Here is an 18,284-nt window from a genome sequence, read left to right on the forward strand (position 1 = left end):
CACAGTTTGCAACTCATTTGGGTAAATACCACAGAATATGATTGTTGGTCTGTATGGTAAAACTATTTTTAGCTTTTGTAAGAAACTCTCAAACTACCATTTTGCATTGTCACCAGCAGAGAATGAGAGTTCCTGGTGCTTTGTACCATCACCAGCATTTGGTATTTTCAGTGTACTATATACTACTTTTCACACTGTAACTCTTGAGTTTTGCTTTTTGGTTTCTGGGTTTGTTTTGTTATGTTTTGCTTTGAGGTGTCAGCCAGTCTTCTGAAGAGCTGACTGGTTTTTGTGAAACTAACTTGTGAAAAAGTTGTCAAAGTTCACAGGACATAATGGTTATTCCCTTGTTATCTCCCTGACTCCTGAAGCCAGCCTGCTTTCCTAGCATTGAACTGTGAGCACGCGCGCGCGCGCGCGCGCGCGCACACACACACACACACACACACACACAAACAGCCTACAACCAAGTCTAGACGAAGGCGCACTTAACTAAATGTTATCCATTCTTCTGCTTATCTCATACCTTTGAGTCTGATCACTTGGAATTAGCAGAATAGACAGAAGAAAAAACAGAAAGGCACCGGGACAATCCACATCCTTATGTTTTAGGTGAGGGAGTTATAACTTATCAAGTAGTCATATCTATAAATTTATAGATTATGCCACTGTTGACAATTGTGTACCAATGTCTTCAAGCAAAGAGTCTTTTAACAGTCTCTTTAAGAGAATATTGGCACATGGGGTGCCTGGGTGCCTCAGTTCATTGGGCATCTGACTCAGGCTCAGGTCATGATCTCGTGGTCCATGAGTTCAAGCACCACATCAGGCTCTGTGTTGACATCTCAGAGTCTGGAGCCTGCTTCAGATTCTGTATCTCCCTCTCTCTCTGCCCCTCCCCCACTCATGCTTTGTCTCTCTATTTCTCTGAAAAATAAACATTAAAAAAAAAAGAGAGAGAGAATCTTGGCACATGAAAAAGGGAGTTAAATGCTTCAAGAAACAAAACATACTTCAGGACTAGATAAGGCTGGATAAGGTCAATTTTCTAATAGTCCTTGATAATCTGAAGAGTCACCTGTTAAATAACCTAGAATGGAATTCTCAACACACATTTTCCTCATCTGTAGGGCCCCAGCTGAAAGGACAGTCCATTACCAGGGGTTTTCCTTCATTTTAGCTTTTCAAAATGGAAAAGAAAGTCATGATGTAACTTGATCAGAGACAGTATTGGGGGATAAAGCTAATTATTTAGATGAAAATCTGATTTTATCTTATCCTTAAAAAAATTTTTTTAATGTTTATTTTTCAGAGAGAGAGAACATGCACGAGCAGGGGAGGGGCAGAGAGAGAGGGAGACAGAGGATCCAAGCAGGCTCTGCACCATCAGCACAGAGCCCAATGTGGGGCTCAGATCCACATACTGTGAGATCATGACCTAAGCTGAAGTCAGACACTTAAGCGACTGAGTCACCCAGGCGTCCCTGATTTTATCTTTTTTAAAAAAGTTTTTCACAAGCCATTATAAAATCTCCATGGAAAACAAAACATAAAAATTTCATACCTCCCAGAGATTTTACTACATTCTATAGAGAGATAGGTCTTATTGTGAAAAGCAAATTTAGGCACTATATTCTATAAACTCTCACCAGCCAAGATTTTTCTCAAGCCTAACTTTTCCTGGTCTGTACTAAGAAGAAAGCAAGGTCATTTTGTATTTTCCAAATATAAAATATTGTTTTTTAAAGATTTTTTTAAAAAAGTTTATTTAATTTTTGAGAGAGAGAGAGAGAGAGAGAGTAGGGGAGGGGCAGAGAGAGAGAGAGGGAAACAGAATCCCAAGCAGGCTCTGCACTGTCAGCACAGAGTCCAATGTGGGGCTCAAACTCACAGAACTGTGAGATCATGACTTGAGCCGAAATCAAGACTGAGCCACCCAGGCACCCCCCAAATATAAAATATTATAACTCACATATATACCCTAATTGAGAATCACTGCTTTATTAAAGGCACTGCCACCAATATTTGTTGACCAAGACTGCACATCCAATTACTTATTATGTGACCATCTTCCTGTTAATTTGCCATTTCATGCTCATTAGCATCCAAGAGTCTAGAAGTCTGACCAATAAGCATAACATTAATTAGCTTTGCCCCTGAGTTGGGGTGTGGGGTCTGTGTATATTTCTTCAATGACTTTTGTACTTTGTAGGTACTCAGTAAATGTATTTTGTGCTAAAATTCCTTCCAGATGCCTTTTCTAAATAAACTGTAGGCCTAAATACATACTGCATGTCCCATGAAATTAATTACATAATAGTCCCAAACTGAAGTCTCAAATACTAAATCAAGACTTGGATTATGGGCAGTGGTAACAGCATAAAGTAGAAGGTCTTTTGGAAAAGGTTATCTTCAATTTAAACAGGCAAGGACAGAAAAGATGGCAACAAACACAGCACATTCAGAGCCCTGTAAACCATAATCTATTATGTCATTAGAATATAAAATGCTTCCATACTTGTTCTTTTTGATCCCATACCCAATTTAGCCACCAGAAAACCGACACACAAAGAAATCAGGGCTGAAGCCTTGTGGGGAAGCACCTGGATCAAGTGTTCCTAACCTTTCCCTGGAAAAGCTCTGAGAGGAGGTGAAATCCATAAATCCTGGACACAGCAAGAAATAAAGTTGCCATGACCCAGTGTCTTTATTCCCAAGCAGAGACATACTGGCAATCTCTTATCCCTACAATCATTTCCTTAAAAGGGCAGCTTTTCCAAAGAGGGAGTCACATTAGATGTGAAACATTTGCCCTTCTTGTTAATTCTGGCCTAATTAGAGCCACACAAATGAATAGCAGAAAACCGATTTTATATCTTTCTTCTCACTCACATAATTAAGGAAGGGACTGAGAATCAGGCAATGTCTTCCTCAGCTTCTAAAGAGCTGGTATCCCCCATTACTCCCCCACTCTCCCACTGGGTCCTACCTTTAATCCCATGTGTGCCGGGGACTGGGTCTTCCTAACTGCTGGTAGCTCTTTCCATATTTTCAATCCAGGGAACAAATCCCATTCCATTGCCTTTTCTTTAGAGAAATATACACGAATGTTGAGCCATTGGAAAGAATGGCACATGCATTCCTCCCTATGCCTGTTGGAGTGGTGCTGGCTCACTCGGGTTCTCCTAAAGTTTCAAGGACCTGCTTCATCCTCCTTCACCATAGTCTAGGACCTGCCTTGGCTCTGGGCATGACAGTCAACAAGGGAATGTTCAGTGGACACCATTTGCTGGATTATACAGTTAACTTCGAACTGGCTGCAAGTCTTTTTTTTTTTTTTTTAAGATTTTATTTTTAAGTAATCTCTACACCCAACATGGGGCTCAAACTTATGATCCCTAGGTCAAGAGTTGCATGCTCTATCAACTGAGCCATCCAGGTGCCCCTGGCTACGAGTCTTAAAGTGGGAGAGGTGAGGAGGAGGAATCCCCTTTCATCCTCTTAAAAGCTGTTTCATGGGCTTGCTATAGCTCCCTCCTCCTCTCTTCCCTGTCTGAAATGCCAACTATTATAGTAATTCTTTTGGGTTAGATTAGCTCAACACTTGCTAGGCTCTGGAGGTCTGAGATGAATGAGATGTGTCCTGAGCTAAACCTCATCACCCCTGACTCTGCTTGCAGAGTGGTTTGCCAGCCTGATGTGATTATTCAATGAGTTCTTTTATTTGTTTATTCGCTAAACATTTACTGAGCACCTATGAGTGCTAGGCCTTTATATAATATGAGGCCTAAGGGAAGTTAAAACTAATAAGACAACCTTCATTCTCTAGAGGAATTCGTGGTCTAATGGGAAGAAAAAGTTAAACACACCATAAAATTATAATAGAGCCTATTAGATGCTGTAGTAGAGTACTTGCTCTGTCTAGCACAGTCCTCACCCCCTCTCACCTCTATCATCTTTTTGACTGAGGGCCTGGGTGCTTCCATTAGGATCAAGCCAAAGGAGCCTAGGAAAACTAAGCAGGCACTGTACCTGAACTGGATTACAAGTTCATTCAACAATCACTTATTAGGTACTTCCTGAGTGCCTTGCACAGGGTGAGGAGTTACAGATGGAGAACGTTTTTGAGTGGACAGGCATAGATGGGGATAAGGAGCACCTTTCCGAAATCCCTTCTGAGTCTGTACTGCCCCTTCCTCCTGGCTGTCTCCAGAGGCACCCTGGAAAATGTTTTTGATTTGGTGTTTCCATTTTCTTTGGGTAAATACCCAGAAGTGGAATCACTAGATAGTATGGCACTTTTATTTTTAGTTTTTAAATGAATCTTCATACTCTTTTCCATAGTGGCTGCACCAATTAACATCCCCACCAACAATGCTTGAGGGTTCCCTTTGCTTCACATCCTCAGCAACATTTGTTATTTCTTGTTTTTTTGATAGTAGCCATTCTGACAGGTGTGAGGTGATACTCTTTGTGGTTTTGATTTGTATTTCCCTGATGATGACTGATGGTGAGCATCTTTTCATGTGTCCGTTGGCCAGCTGTATGTCTTCTTTGGAAAAATGTCTATTCAGGTCCTCTGTTCATTTTTTAATCAGACTATTTGTGTTTTTTGGCATTGGATTATAGGAGTTCCTTATTTATTTTGGATATTTATGCCTTATTGTATGTATCATTTGCAAATGTTTTCTCCCATTCAGCGGGTTGCCTTTTTGGTTTCCTTTTTTTCCTTTTTTCCTTTCCTTTTACACTAAAAAGTGTAAAAGCTTTTTAGTTTGATGTAGTCCCAGTAGTTTACACTTTTGCTCTTGCTTCCTTTGCTTGGGAGATTTACCCAGAAAAATATTGCTAAGGTTGATTTCCAAGAGGTACTGTCTGTCTTAGGAGTTTTGTGGCTTAGGGTCTTACACTTAGGTCGTTAATCCATTTTGAGTTTATTTTTGTGTATGGTATAAGAAAGTGGCCCAGTTTAATTCTATTGAATATAGCTGTCCAGCTTTCCCAACACAATTTATGGGGGAAACTGTCTTTCTCCCATTATATGTTCTTGCCTCCTTTCTTATAGATTAGTTAAGCATATAAGCATGGGTTTGTGGCACCTGGATGGCTCAGTCAGTTGAGTGTCTGACTTCGGCTCAGGTCATGATGTCACGGTTTGTGAGTTCAAGCCCCACATTGGGCTCTGTGCTGTCAGTACAGAGCCACTCCAGATCCTCTTTTCCTCCCTCTCTCTCTAAAAAATAAACAAACATTAAAAAAAAACCCACATGGGTTTATTTCTGGGCTATCATTTGTGTCCACTGATCTATGTCTATTTTTGTGCAAGTACCATACTCTTTTGGTTACTATAGATTTATAGTATATATTGAAATCTGGGATTGTGATACCTCCAGCTTTGTTCTTCTTTCTCAGTATTGTTCTGGCTATTCGGGGGTCTTTTGTGGTTCCATTCAAATTAGAAGATTTTTGTTCTAGAGGCACCATGGTGGCGCAGTCGGTTAAGCCTTTGACTCTTGGTTTCAGCTTAGGTTGTGATCTCACAGTTTGTGGGTTTAAGCCCCATGCTGGGCTCTGTGCTGACAGCATGGAGCCTGCTTGGGATTCTGTCTTTTCCTCTCTATCTGCTCCTCCCTCCCTCTCTCTCTCAATAAATAAATAAACTTTAAAAATTTTTTATAAAAAAATATTTTGTTCTAGTTTTGTGAAAAACACTATTGGTATTTTGATTGGGATTGCATTGAATCTGTAGATTGCTTTGGATAGTATGGACATTTTAACAATATTTGTTCTTTCAAGCATAGCATATTGTTCTATTTATTTGTGTTATCTCTTATGTCTTTCATCAATGTCTTACAGTTTTTGAAGTACAGGTCTTTCATCTTTGGTTAAATTTATTCCTAGGTATTTAATACTTTTATTTTATTATTTTATTTTATGCAATTATAAATGGGACTTTTAATTTTTAATTTCCCTGTCTGCTATATCATTAGTAGTGTATAGAAACAAAACAGATTTCTGTATATTGATTTTGTATACTATGACTTTACTGAATTCATTTATTACTTCTAATAGGTTCTTTGGTGGAGTCTTTAGGGTTTTCTATGTATAGTATCATGTCATTTGCAAATAGTGAAAATTTTACTTCTTGCTTATCAATTTGGATGCCTTTTATTTATTTTTCTTGTCTGATTGCTACAGCTAGGATCTCCAGTATTATGTTAAATAAAAATGGTGAGAATGGACATCCTTGTCTTGTTCCTAATGTTAGAGGAAAAGCTCTCAGTTTTTTACCAATAAATATGATGTTAACTGTGGGCTTTTCATATAGGCCTTTATTATGTTGAGGTATGTTTCCTCTAAACCTATCTTGTTGAGAGATTTTATCATAAATGGATGTTGAATGTTGTCAGATACTTTTTCTGCCTCTATTGAAATGACTGTATGATTTTGATCCCTCATTTTATTAATATAGTATATCACATTGATTGCTTTACATATATTAAACTATCCTTGTATCCCTGGAATAAATCCCACTTGATTGTGGTGAATGAACCTTTTAATGTATTTTTGAATTAAGCTTGCTAATATTTTGTTGAGGATTTTTGCATCTGTGTTCATCAGAGATGTTCATCTATACTTTTCTTTTTTTATAGTATCTTTGGTTTTGCTATTAGGGTAATGATGGCCTCATAGCATGAATGTAGAAGCATTACTTCCTCTTCTATTTTTTGGAATGGTTTGAAAAGAATAGATACTAAATCTTTTTTAAATGTTTGGTAGAATTCACTTGTGAAGCCATCTTGTCCTGGACTTTTGTTTGTTGGGAGTTGTTGTTGTTGTTGTTGTTTCCTTAATTACTGATTCAATTTCATTACTAGTAATTGGTCCGTTCAGATTTTCTTTTTCTTCCTGATTCAGTCTTGGAAGATTGCAATTTCTAGGAATCTATCCATTTTTTTCTAGGTTGTCCAATTTGTCGGCATATAAATTTTCATAGTAATCTCTTATAATCCTTTGTTTTTCTCTGGTGTCAATTGTAACTTTTCTGATTTTATTGGAGTCCTCTCTTATTCTCTTGCTGAGCCTAGTTAAAGGTTCATCAGTTTTGTTTAACTTTATGAAGAGCCAGCTCTTAGTTTCATTGATCTTTTCTATGTTTTTAAGTTTCTATTTCATTTATTTCCATTCTGATTTTTATTACTTCCTTCCTTCTACTAACTTTAGCCTTTGTTTTATTTCTTTTTTAGTTCCTTTATGTGTGAGGTTAAATTGTTTATTTGAGATTTTTCTTCTTTCTTGAAGTAGGTCTGTACCACTATAAACTTCCTTTTAGAAAAGCTTTCGCTATGTTGCAAACATTTTGAACTGTAGTGTTTTCATTTTCATTTGTCTGCAGGTATTTTTTAATTTTTACTTTGATTTCTTCATTGACCCATTGGTTGTTTAGTAACATGTTATTTAGCTTCCATTTTTTTGTTTCTTCTAGTATTTTCCTGTAACTGATTTTCATACTGTTGTGGTTGGAAAAGATGCCTGATATGATTTCAGTCTTCTTAAATTAATTGAAACTGGGTTTTTGACCTTTCATGTGATCTGTCCCAGAGAATGTTTGTGGGGTTCTGCTTCTTATCTATATTTTACATTCCTGTCACAACCTAGGGAGCACAGGGTTAGGACTTGAGTAGGGCTTGAGAGGCCACACTGAAGAAGGTAGCAAATGCAGAGACATGGTTTAGGGGAGAAACAGATTGTAGCTGCTGCAGAGGGGAGGCAGTCATGGTCACAGAGAAGGATGAGAGAGAGAGAGAGAGAGAGAGAGAGAGGAGCACACAGGGGAATGTACAAGGAGAACATTTCTATAGCCATTGACTTAGAAAATGAGAGGGGCTGAATTTTCATGGGTTCTTGCAACCAATGGGGCTTAAAGCCTGCAGTTTTAAAGGCTTGGCTGGGACAGAGCTGGAGGACACTGAGCTATTCCTGAAGAAAAGGCAGGCAAACAACCCAGGGGGATATAGCTTGGAAAAAGCATCTGGAGAGTGCCTGGGGCACACAAATGGGGGAGATTATTTGCTCTTCTGAGAGCTTGTCCTTGAGAAGCAGCATTCAGACATGTCTCTTTGGGAACAAAGGAGCGGGTTAGGGCTATTTCCTTTTCCAGGCCCTCAGCATAAACAGAGCCACCTGTGAGAAGCAGTATAGTGCTGACACAGCTGCCTAACTTGCTTACACTAAGCCCCACCCCCCTGTGCTCTACTATCCTTCCACTACCATTCTCAGTCTTCCTGCCTCAGTCCCAGTGTGGCAAGCCCCACCCCCAGAAGACCAGCAAAAACCCCTTCCCACACCATGTTGCCCAATCAGAAAGTTTTGCAGGGCCCTAGTTCCAGTGGAGGAGCTGACAGGTCTCATTTCACAAGCAGACCAGAGCACACCTCTCTTAAAGCTTGCCACATTCAGGCCAGGGATCAAACACTGCTCACAGCAAGCAAGGAGAGCCTCTGCAGATGACTGGCCTGAGGGATACAGCAGCCAGAACATAGTAGAGTGCACGCAGCACACACTGGAGGCACTCCCTGAAGCACCAGGCCCAGGGCACTACATGACCTCTTCTTCATAAGGCCATTATTTCCAGCAGCAGGAGACATAACTGGCTTTTCTAGCATACAGAAGAAGGCAGAAACTTAGACAAAATGCCAAGATGGAGTAATTCATCACAAATGAAAGAACAAGATAAGGCCACGGCCAGAGATCTAAGTGAAACAGATGTAAGTAACATGCCTCATAGAGAATTTAAAGCGACAATTATAAGGATACTCATTGGGCTTGAGAAAAGAATAGAGGACATGTGAGACCCTTACCTCAGAGATAAAGGAGCTAAAAAAGAATCAGAGATGAAGAGTGCAATAAATGAGATTAGAAACATGGTTGATGCAATTTGAATAGTAGGCTGGAAGAATCAAGAGGAATGAATTAAAGACCTAGAAGACAAACTAATGGAAGGCAATAAAGCTGAACAAAAGAGAGAAAGGAGAATTATACAAAATGAGAATAGACTTAGGGAATTTAGTGTATCCATCAAATGTAATAACATTAGTATTACAGGAGTCCCAGAAGAAGAGAAAGAAGGGCAGAAAATTCATTTGAAGAAATAATAGCTGAAAACTTCCCTAATCTGAGGAAGGAAACAGACATCCAGATCCAGGAGGCACAGAGAACTCCCATTAAAATTAACAAAAGCAACCAAAAACCATAAAATACCTAGGAATAAATCTAACCAAAGACCTGAAATTTCTATACATTGAAAACTATAAAAAGCTTATAAAGAAATTGAAGAAGACATACAAAAATAAAAATGGAAAAATACTCCATGCTCATGGAATGGAGGAACAAATATTGTTAAAATGTTAATACTACCCAGAGCAATCTACATATTCAATGCAATCCCTATCAAAATAACACCAGCATTCTTCACCGAGCTAGAACAAATAATCCTAAAATTTGTATGGAACCAGATAATACCCAAAATAGCCAAAGCAATTCTGAAAAAGAAACCCAAGTCTGGAGGCATCACAATTCCGGACTTCAAGATGTATTACAAGGCTGTAATCATAAAGACACTATGGTACTGGCATAAAAACAGACACTCAGATCAATGGAACAGAATAGAGAACCCAGAAATGGACCCACAAATGTATGGCCAACTAATCTTTGACAAAGCAGGAAAGAATATCCAATGAAATAAAGATAGTCTCTTAAGCAAATGGTGTTGGGAAAACTGGACAGCAACATGCAGAAGAATGAATCTGGACTACTTTCTGACACCATACACAAAAATAAACTCAAAATGGATGAAAAACCTAAACATAAGACAGAAGCCATCAAAATCCTCGAGGAGAAAGCAGGCAAAAACCTCTTTGACCTCGGCTGCAGCAACTTCTTACTCAACATGTCTCTGGAGGCAAAGGAAACAAAAGCAAAAATGAACTATTGGGACCTCATCAAGATAAAAAGCCAAGAATACTCTATCCAGCAAGGCTATCATTCAGAATAGAAGGAAAGATAAAGAGTTTCCCAGACAAACAAAAACTAAAGGAGCTCATGACCACTAAACCAGCCCTGCAAGAAATATTAAAGGAGACTCTGTGAGTGGAAAAGAGATACTAAAAGTGACAATATAAAGGCAGGAAATACAAAAGCAGTAAAAATGAATATTTCTGTAAAAATCAGTCAAGGAACTCACACACAGAAAAGCATATAAAATATAATAACATATACCTAAAACATGGGGAGGGGAATGGGTTCAAATTTGAAAGACTATCAATTTAATATAGACTTAAAATATCAACTTAAAGTAGACTGCTATTTGCAGAAGAGGTTATATAAACCTAATGGCAACCATATATCAAAAACCACTAAGAAACATGCAAAACATAAAGAGAAATAAATCCCAATATATCACTAAAGAAAATCAGCAAAACATGAAAGAGAGAAAGACGAGAAAGGTCAGAGAAAATCTCCAGAAACAACCACAAAACAAGAAATAAAATGGCAATAAATACATATCTATCAATAATTACTATGAATGTAAATGGATAAGTGCCCTCATCAAAGACATAAGGTGTCTGAATGGATAAAGAAAAAAACCAAGACCCATCTAAATGTTGCCTCCAAGAGACTCACTTTAGACCTAATGACACCTGTAGGTTAAAATTGAGTGGTTGGAGGGGAGCCTGTGTGGCTCAGTCGGTTAAGCATCCGACTTTGCCTCAGGTCATGATCTCACAGTTCGTGGGTTCAAGCCCTGCATCGGGCTTTGTGCTGACAGCTTGGAGCCTGGAGCCTGCTTCAGATTCTGTGTCTCCCTCTCTCTCTCTGCCCCTCCCCTACTCATGCTCTGTCTCTCTCTCAAAAATAATAAACATTAAAAAAAAATTTTAAAAAGGGTATTTAATACCAGTTAAATACTTCGGCTCAGGTCATGATCTCACAGTCTGTGAGTTCGAGCCCCGCATCGGGCTCTGTGCTGACAGCTCAGAGCCTGGAACCTGCTTTGGATTCTGTGTCTCCCACTCTTTTGGCCTCTCCCCTACTCATGCTCTCTCTCTTTCAAAGGTGAATAAACGTTAAAAAAAAAAAGTGCGTGTTTGGAAAAATATTTTTAATGCAAATGGATGTCAAAAGAAAGCCAGAATAGCAACACTTACAGTGGACAAACTAGACTTTAAAACAAAGACTGTAACAAGAGACAAAGAAGGGCACTATATAATAATAAAGGGGACAATCCAACAAGAAGATAAAACAATTGTAAATGTTTACGCATCCAACATGGAAGCATGCAAATATATAAAATAATAACAAACATAAAGGAAATAATTGATAATAATACAATAATAGTAGGGGACTTTAACACTCCACTTACATCAATGGACAGATCATCTAAACAGAAAATCAATAAGGAAACAATGCCTTTGAATGACACACTGGACTAGGTGGACTTAACAAATATATTCAGCACATTCCATCCTAAAACAGCAGAATATACACTCTTTCCAAGTGCACATGGAACATTCTCCAGAATAGATCACATGTGAGGTCACAAACAGGACTCAACAAATAACAGAAAGACTGAAGTCATACCATGCACCTTTTCTGACCACAACACTGTGAAACTAGAAGTCAACTACAAGGAAAAGTCTGGAAAGACCACAAATAATACATGGAGGTTAAACAACATTGTTACTAAACAATGAATAGATAAACCATGAAATCAAAGAAGAAATTAAAAAATACATGGAGACAAAGGAAAATGAAAACACAACCTTTGGGATGCAGCAAAAGTGGTCCTAGGAGAGAAATATATAACAATATAGGCCTACCTCAAGAAGCAAGAAAAATCTCAGATAAACACCTAACCTTATACCTCAAGGAACTAGAAAAGGAAATACAAATGAAACCTAAAGCCAGCAGAAAGAAGGAAATAAAAAAGATTAGAACAGAAATAAATGATATAGAATCTAAAAAAATAAAAGAATGGAACAGATCAATGAAACCAGAAGCTGGTTATTTGAAAAAAATAATAAAATTGATAAACCTCTAGCCAGACATATCAAAAAGAAAAATAGTTATGCATTTACCTGTTAATGGATAAAGAAATTGGGGTATATCCAAACAATGGAATACTACACAGCACTTAAAGGAATACACTACTGTTACACAAAAACACAAAAATTATGCTGAGTGAGAGAAACCAGACCAAAAAAAGTACATGCTGTATGATTCTCTTTCTGAAACGATAGAAAATTCAAACCAATCTTTAGTGATAAAAAGATCAGTGACCACCTGGAAAGCAGTGGGGGATGAGGAAAGAACAGGAGAAAGGTAATAAAAAGGGGTATGATCTTGTAGGGGTGATAGATGTATTCATTATCTTGACTGTGGTGATGCTTTCACAGGTGTGTACATGTGTCAAAACTTATCAGATTGTATATTTTAAATATGTGCAGTTTATTTTGTTAATTATACCTCAATAAAGGCATTTAAAAAATAATAGTTTAAGGCCTTTGTCCAGAAACTTTAATAAGCTAAAATGCATATTCCAAGTCATTAACTACAGCTATCCTAATTCCACAGTTCTAGGATAGGACCCAGATACCTGCATTTGTAACAAGCTCTTCAAGTAATTCTAAGGCAGGCTATCCCTAAACCATCCTTTGTGAAACTATGGTAAGGATTTCTAGTACAATCTTGTGACTAGAATGTTGCTTCTGGGGAAAACAGGTAACTTGTTCTACTGGGGTTATTACATCTTCCTGTTTTATGTCTCCAGAGCTCTCATATTCAATTACCTTAACATATATTTAGTATAGTATTAATAGTTCAAAAGCAAAAGTAGTTTTTCCCCATATTAACTTTATATAAATTAAAACAAACTACATAATGTAGTATTATTTCTTGGCAAAGGCCAGAAGTTTAAATAAGAAACTTACATCACTTGGTTGTTGTGACAGAAAACTGATGTGGTGGTTTTCCAATCACCCTTCTTAGATTATCTTTTTCTACATCTTGTGATGCATACTCACCCTTGCATCTTCCTATCCACCTAATGGTTAGAGAAGACACGAAAGAATGTGAAATGGTCGCATTCCTGCTAAGTCTCTAAGGACAAAGTTTATCTTTTCATAGTCACATAACTTTCCTTACCAAACACAACAACCGTTGTCAGTATAAATGATAGGAGAGAGATTTTCCACATGAGACTAGTATTTCTTAGCCTTCACATTACCTGAAGGAAATATCTGAACTCAATTGATCAAACCTATTGTGAATTTTTCCTATCAAATATCCCTGCTGTTATGAGGATCAATTGAAAAAACAAATGTGAAAGAGCAAAGCCTACTCAAAGATGAGTTTTAATTATTAAAAGGCATTCAGCAAGTGATACCTGTGAAAATAGTTCAGGAGAAAAAAAAAACCCTAAAAAATGGTCTCCTCCATGAAAACATGGAAAAAACTGGCAAAAACAGAAACGATACTTTCAGAACACTAGAAATTAAGCAAAGGCTTACAGCAATCAGGAGAATATTTATTCAAGAAAAATGGCAGTATCTTAGTATGTATGAACAGTGAACTTTGTGGTATTTTAGCTGCCCTATTCCCAACCAACCCCTCCTTCTTGATGGCAGCTTTGGAAACCAACAGCCTGCAGTCATGGTGAAAATTAACAACCTGGCAGCCATAGGAGGAGGCAGAACAAGGTTGGAGTTCAATCAAAGTTTCATTTCCAGAGAACTGTCATTATTCGACTTGCTTGGGAGTTCTTTGGAACACCCTACTTACAAGGCTGTCTTCCTTAGACCAATTCAGAGCTTGCACAGTGTGAAAAACCTTTTCCCCAGGGATATTTGTAGAAAATTACTAGAGGCAATTGTTTAACTTGTTGGCTGCCCAAGGCACTGGATAACAGCTGGGACAAAAATAGGCTAATCCAAAGTTTAAAAGGTAAAACTTGGGAATGAGATGTCCATAGTGGCTTTCAAAAGCTCCCAATATTCCTTAGAATCTGGAAGACCATGTTACATGCCCAAGTCTGTATGTATGTTCATGAAAAATCTGAGAAGGTCTTATGCTCTCATCTCTGGTTGATCTTGGGGCTCTGTACAAATAGGAAGTGAAAGCTAAGGTGGAACTGTCACCTGTTTGTCTATGTGTTGAAGGTGTACCCCATTATCCACACAGAGCTCCTGGCAAGGACTGGAAAAATCACTAAACAAACAATAACAAAACAACAAATGATACCAACAAAAAACCCTGGAGATAGAGATGACTTTGGTTTCTAAAATTGCCATATTATATTATTTTAAACGTCCAGTTTTCAGCAGAAAAATTGTAAGCCATGTAAAGGAGCAAGAAATCATGGCCCATATGTAGAAAAAAGAAAAAAAGCAATCAAGAGAAACTGTCCCTGAGGAAGCCAAGATATTAGACTTCCTAGACCAAGACTTTAAATCAACTATTTATAAAATGTTCAAAGAATTAAAGGAAACAAACAAACAAAAAAAAGAACTAAAGGAAAGTATGAGAACAAACACTCATCAAATTGAGAAAATAAATAGAGAGAAATTATATTTAAAAGGGGCCAGTAGAAATTCTGGGTTGAAAAGTATAATAATCAAAAAGAAAAATTCAGTAGAGTGGCTCAATAGCAAATTTGAGCAGACAGAAGAGTGAGAGAACTTAGATATAGATCAATTGAAACTATCCAGTTTGAGGAAGAAAAAGAAAAAGAATGAAAAAGAATTTATTTATTTTATTATTTTATTTTATTTTTGTAATAGTTATTTTTTTAATTAAAAAATTTTAATGTTTATTATTTTTGAGAGAGAGAGAGAGACAGAGCATGAGTGGGGGAGGGGCACAGAGAGAGGGAGAAACAGAATCTGAAGTAGGCTTCAGGCTCTGAGCTGTCAGCACAGAGCCCAGGGTGGGGCTCAAACTCATGAACCGCGAGATCATGACCTGAGCTGAAATCTGACACTGAACCATCTGAGCCACCCAGGCACTCCAAGAATGAAAAAGAATTTATAGAGCCACTAAGAATCTGTAGGACACCATCAAGCACACCAATATAGACAGAATAGAAGTCCCAGAAGAAGACAAAAACAAAGAGGCTGAAAGAATACTTAAAGAAATAATGGCTGAAGACTTCCCAAATTTGATGAAAAAACGAATCTACACATCCAATTATCTACAAACTCCAAGAAATACAAATTCAAAGAGATACACATAGATATATCAAACTATCAAAAGAGAAAGAATCTGAAAGTAGTAAGAGAAAAGCAGCTTGTCATATGCAACACATTTTCAAATAAGATTAATAGTTGATTTCTTATCAGAAACTATGGAGGCCACAAAACAATGGCATGACATATTCAAAGTGCTTAAAGAAAAAGACTGTCAACCAAAAATTCTGCATCGATGGTCAATTGATTTTCAACAAGGGTGTTGTCTTAGTTTAACCTGCTATAACAAAGTACCATAGACTGGGTGGCTTATAAACAACAGAAATTTATTTCTTACAGTTCTAGAGGTTTGGAAATCTTAGATCACATGGTTGTGTTCTGGTGAGGGTTCTCTTCTCGGTTGCAGATTGCTGACTTCTCATTATATCCTCACATAGCAGAGAGCAGAGATAGGAAGAAAATTCTCTCATGGCATTTATGATGGCATTAATCCTATTCATGTCAGCTCCACTCTTATAACCTCACCTACTCCTAATTACCTCCCAAAGTCTTCACTTCCTAATACCATTGGGTGTTACCATTGGGTAAAGTTCCAACATATGAATTTGGGGGGAATACAAACATTGTTAAGGCACTTGAATCCATAAAAAGTGCCCAGACCATTCAGTGAAGAACAGAACAGTCTTTTTAATAAATGGTTCAGGGACAATAGGATATACACATGTGGAAGAATAAGCTTAGATCCCTAATTCAAAGATTAACTCAAAACGGATCAAGGAGTTAAAAACAAATTTTTAGAAGAAAGCACAGGTATAAATCTTGGATTAGGCAATGATTTCTTTTTTTCTTTTAATGTTTATTTATTTATTTTGAGAGATAGAAGGCTGGATAGAGAGAGAGGGAGAGACAGAATCCCAAGCAGGCTCTGCACTGACAATGCAGGGCTCGATCACACAAACCATGAGATCATGACCAGAGCTGAAATCAGGAGTTGGATGCTTAACCAACTAAGCTACTCAGGTGCCATTAGGCAATGATTTTTTAGATATGACGCCAAAACACAAACAACCAAAGAAAAAATAGATAAATTAGACTTCAACAAAGAAGTCATCAAGAAAGCGAAAAGACAAGCCACAGAATGCGAAAAAATATTTGTAAATCATATATCTGATAAAAGTCTAGTACCCAGAATATAGAAATAAGGTTTTACAACCACCATAAAAAGATAATCTAATTTAAAAATGGGCATAGGCGTTGTATAGACATTCTTCACAGAAAATATACAAATGGCCAATAAGTTGGGGCGCCTGGGTGGCTTAGTTGGTTGGCTCAGGTCATGATCTCACGGTTTGTGGGTTTGAGCCCCGCATCGGGCTCTGTGCTGACAGCTCAGAGCCTGGAGCCTGCTTCGGATTCTGTGTCTGTCTCTCTCTCTGCCCCTCCCCCGCTCATGCTCTGTCTCTCTCTGTCTCAAAAATAAACAAACATTAAAAAAAAATTTAACATTTATTTTTTTTAAATTTTTTTAATGTTTTATTTATTCTTGAGAGAGAGAGAGAGAGAGAGAGAGAGACAGAGCATGAGCGGGGGAGGAGCAGAGCGAGAGAGGGACACAGAATCTGAAGCAGGCTCCAGGCTCTGAGCGGTCAGCACAGAGCCTGATGCGGGGCTCGAACTCACAGACCATGAGATCACGACCTGAGCTGAAGTCGGATGCTCAACCGACTGAGCCACCCAGGCACCCCAACATTTATTTATTTTTGAGAGAGACAGAGCATGAGCATGGAAGGGGCTATCAGCACAGAGCCCAACGCAGGGCTCGAACTCACAGACCGTGAGATCATGACCTGAGCCGAAGTCGGACGCCTAACCGACTGAGCCACCCAGGTGCCCCTAAAAAAATTTTTTTAAAATAGTCAATAGGCACATGAAAAGATGCTCAATATTACTAGCATTAGGGAAGTGCAAATCAAAACCACAATGAGCTACCATTCCATATTTATTGAGATGGCTATAATAATAATAGTAATAATAAAAAGACAATAACAAGTGTTGGTGAGGGAAGGGAGAAGATGGAACCCTCACACATTGCTGGTGCAAACAAGAAATGGTAGTAGTGCTTTGGAAAACAATTTGGAAATTCCTCAGAAAGTTAGCATAGAGTTAGTGTTACCATATGGCCCAGAAATTATTTATATATATTATACATGTATACATGTATACATGTATACATGTATAATATATATATGTATTTTTTCCCAGAGGTCCACACAAAAACTTATACACAAGTTTCCATAGCAGCATTATTCATACTATCCAAAAAGTGGAAACAACCAAAATATCCATCAGCTTATGAATGGATAAACAGATATGTTATATCCATACAATGTACTATATCTCAGCTATGGAAAGGAATAAAGTACTGAGACATGCTACAATATGGATGAACACTGGAAACATTTTGCTGGGTGAAAGAAACTAAACAGAACATGCCACATGTTATATGATTCTGTTTCTGTAAAATGTCCAGAAGAAGAAAATCCACAGAGATAGAAAGCAGATTCACAGTTGCCAGGGTCAGAGGGGAGGAGGAAGATGGGGAACGAATGCCAATGGGCACAGGGTTTTATTGTCGGGGAGGGTGATGAAAATGTTCTGGTGACGGTTGCATAACCTTGTGAAGAGATCAAAACCCATTGAACTATACACTTGAATAAGAGTGCATTTTATGGTATGCTAATTATATCTCAGCTTTAAAAAAAAAAAAAGCAGTACAGCTTCTGAAAGTAGTACTGGCCATTTAAATCCCCATAACATAATCTTGGGTGGGTTTGGGATTTGGGGTTGAGAAAGTTGACCTCGACAATTTGGTATGTAGGGGGAACACAGTTGAAAGGGACACATCCACACACAACCACACACACACACACACATACAAACCCCACACAACTTAAAGCAAGCATAGGTGCTTCCAGGTGCCATGAAAATGTGGCCACAGTTATTTTCCTGGCAAACCATTTTCTTTAACAATATCCCCAGTGT

General features: G+C 38.0%; 1 protein-coding gene across 1 annotated transcript in view; it reads right to left on the reverse strand.

The window, feature by feature from the left end:
- The window catches only part of MCF2L2 (MCF.2 cell line derived transforming sequence-like 2), a 272,800-nt gene that overhangs the window by 11,020 nt on the left and 243,496 nt on the right, over positions 1-18,284 (reverse strand). The window lies entirely within an intron of this gene.

The sequence above is a fragment of the Prionailurus viverrinus genome, chromosome C2 (genome assembly GCF_022837055.1).
Source record: "Prionailurus viverrinus isolate Anna chromosome C2, UM_Priviv_1.0, whole genome shotgun sequence".
NCBI classification, from domain to species: domain Eukaryota; kingdom Metazoa; phylum Chordata; class Mammalia; order Carnivora; family Felidae; genus Prionailurus; species Prionailurus viverrinus.